The following is a 3,368-nucleotide window of genomic DNA, read 5'->3' on the forward strand; positions in this document are numbered from 1 at the left end:
ATGTCATCAAAATACTGAAGCTGATACGACGAAACTCACTAAGGTATTCGCAAAGACAACCGAAGATTTGGAAAGATTAGGATCGGCCATTAAATAGCGTGTTGGTAATCAGTACAAAATTCATTTTTGACTTTATGGACAAATGTCACCGCCTATAGGACAGTTCCCTAATCAAAAAAAAAAAAAAAAAAAAAAAATAGGTGTCTTTACCAAATTCACAGAAGAATTTTGGCAATTTTCAATTTTGAAAATCGGGGGGTGGGAAATTGCAATTAATTCATATGCTTAAAATGGGTATGGAAATTTCCAAAAAACATCTCTATAACCAGTTTAAAAATCGTAAATTATTGTTCAAAACTTCTTGCGGAAGGCAAAATTACATCCTGAATTGTAATCTGTGACATACACATATATTTTGAGGACATGACAGTATGAAGTCCATCACGTTATAAAAGTAAGTTTAGTTTACAACTTTTTAGTTAGTGGAAAAAGAAGTATGGTATACATGACCCTAAAAATATGCTAATGCACTTTTAACACATTTTCATTAACTTCTTGTAGAAGATATACTCCTTTACAATACAATCAGCATGTTTTGTTATGCCTTTTTTCATACATTTTCATTAACGGAACTAATTTCTAACCAAAAACTATACGCGTCCCATAGTAGTTGGTGTGTTGCGATCTCTTGCTTTCCTTTTCCATTTGCAAAGCAAATCTCCGATCATTGAGCTCGTCTCGAAAGAGAAACAAACAAAAATTGAGAAACTAATTTAGTTTTTTAGGAATTCCTTACACACATTAAAAACAAAATTCATTTAATTACAGCCAATTGTTTGCGATTAAATTCATATTTTTCATAAATGGTGGCAAATGGTGTTCACAATAATGCGAATTTTATATTTTTTAACATCTAACAAAGTAGATGACAACTTCTTGTCAAAAAATTTGTGTATTTTTTTAAAACGTATGTGTGGATATGTTTTGAATGTATTGGTATATTCCGGACGAATCCGCGGCCGCGGTTCCTGATTTTTCCTTACAACTTAATTTCGTACAAATGGGAGAGTGAGTATGAATGTGTGTTAGCGCTCGTTGTGTCCAACCAACAACCATCGTGACGGAAAGGGTAGGATTTTTATACCCACCACCGAAGGATGGGGGTATATTCATTTTGTAATTCCGTTTGTAACACATCGAAATATCCCTTTCCGACCTTATAAAATATATATATTCTTGATCAGCGTAAAAATCTAAGACGATCTAGACATGTCCGTCCGTCTGTCTGTTGAAATCACGCTACTGTCTTTAAAAATGGTGATATTGAGCTGAAATTTTGCACAGGTTCTTTTTTTGTCCACAAGCAGGTTAAGTTCGAAGATATAGGCTATATCGGACTATATCTTCATATAGCCCCCATATAGAGCGATCCGCCGATTTAGTGTCTTAGACCCATAAAAGCCACATTTATTATCCGATTTTGCTGAAATTTGGGACATTGAGTTGTGTTAGGTTATTCGACATCCTTCGTCAATTTGGCTCAGATCGGTTCAGATTTGGATATAGCTGCCATATAGACCGATCCTCCGATTTAGGGTCTAAGGCCCATAAAAGCCCCATTTATTATCCGATTTTGCTGAAATTTGCGGCAGTTAGTTGTGTAAGGCCCTTCGACATCCTTCGTTAATTTGGCCCAGATCGGTCTAGAGTTGGATATAGCTGCCATATAGACCGATCCTCCGATTTATGGTGTTAGCCCCATAAAAGCCACATTTATTGTCCGATTTTGCTGAAATTTGGGACAGTGAGTTGTGTTAGGCCCTTCGACACCTTTCTTCAATTTGGTCCAAATCGGTTCAGATTTGGGTATAGCTGCCATATAGACCGATTTCTTGATTTATTGTTTTGGGCCCATAAAATGCTCATTTATTGTCCGATGTCGCTGAAATTTGGGACAGTGAGTTAGGTTAAGCCCCTTGACATACTTCTGCAATATCGCACAGATCAGTCCATATACCGATATCTAGGTTTTAGGTTTTGGGGCCATAAAGACGCATTTATTTCCGATGTCGCTGAAATTTGAGACAGTGAGTTTGGTAAGGCTCTTCGACATTCTTCTTTAATTTTGCCCAGATCGATCCAGATTTGAATATTGCGGCCATATAGACCGATCTCTCGATTTAAGGTTTTGGGCCCATGAAAGAGACATTTATTGTCCGATTTCGCCGAAATTTGGGACAGTGCTTTGTGTTAGGCTCTTCGACATTTTTGTGCAACTTGGCCCAAATCGGTCTAGATTTGGATATAGCTGCCATGTAGACCGATATCTCGATTTAAAGTCTTGGCCCCATAAAAAGCGCATTTATAATCCGATTGAACTGAAATTTGACACAGTGACTTATGTTAGGCTTTCGACATTCGTGTCGTATATAGTTCAGATCAATTTATTTTAAGATATAGCTAGTGTACTTATTAGTATTTGGTCCAAATCGGAACATATTTAGATATATCTGATATGGGACATAAGGTATGAAATTTTCACTGAAATTTGATGAAAGGTGGTTTAAATATATACCCGAGGTGGTGGGTATCCAAAGTTCGGCCCGGCCGAACTTAACGTCTTTTTACTAGTTTTTATGTGTTTTTGTTGTTGGACAATCGTGCGTGTATAATGTCGTGTCGATCAATAGATGTTTGTTTCGTTATTTGGCAAACAGTTTGGTTTGTTATTTGAAAGAATTAGGTTCGAATAAGAGCAATGGAAAAAAATATGGCTAGGTGTTATATATGAACAAAATAACTGGCACAGTTGTAAAAGGTGTGAATATATAAGCTCTATTAATAAATTTAGAAATATAATTATATTTCTAACAAATAGCATTTAAATTTCACACATATTTACAGATTGAACTGGAGCATAAATATATTTTTCATAACGCCTTTTTTGAAAAACACCCAAACTTTTTCATGATTTCTGGTGAACCGAATGCAACTGTTATACTAACTTCGTCATTCCGTTTGTAATGCCTCGAAGTACGGGTCTAAGACCCCACATTTTTTCAAAATCGAAAATTACCAAAGTTTCTCTGTTACTATTACGTCCAGGAACTGACCCATTGCTGATATTTGGGCATAATGTCAGAGCGGAATTTTATACTGACTGCAAACACACTATAGGCCGACTCTAATCTTCAAAGCCTTCAAAGTGTGGTTGTCTTTGGGAATATCTTAGTTTTGAGGTAAAAGTTTTGGCGAGTCAGCTTCAATATTTTGATGAAATTTTTTCATTTTTGTGACGGTCTATCGGATTTAAATTACTCTTATTTCCATAAATTTTTTTGTAAACAAACTGAAAACATTACGCAACT

Source organism: Stomoxys calcitrans, chromosome 3, assembly GCF_963082655.1.
Source record: "Stomoxys calcitrans chromosome 3, idStoCalc2.1, whole genome shotgun sequence".
NCBI lineage: Eukaryota > Metazoa > Arthropoda > Insecta > Diptera > Muscidae > Stomoxys > Stomoxys calcitrans.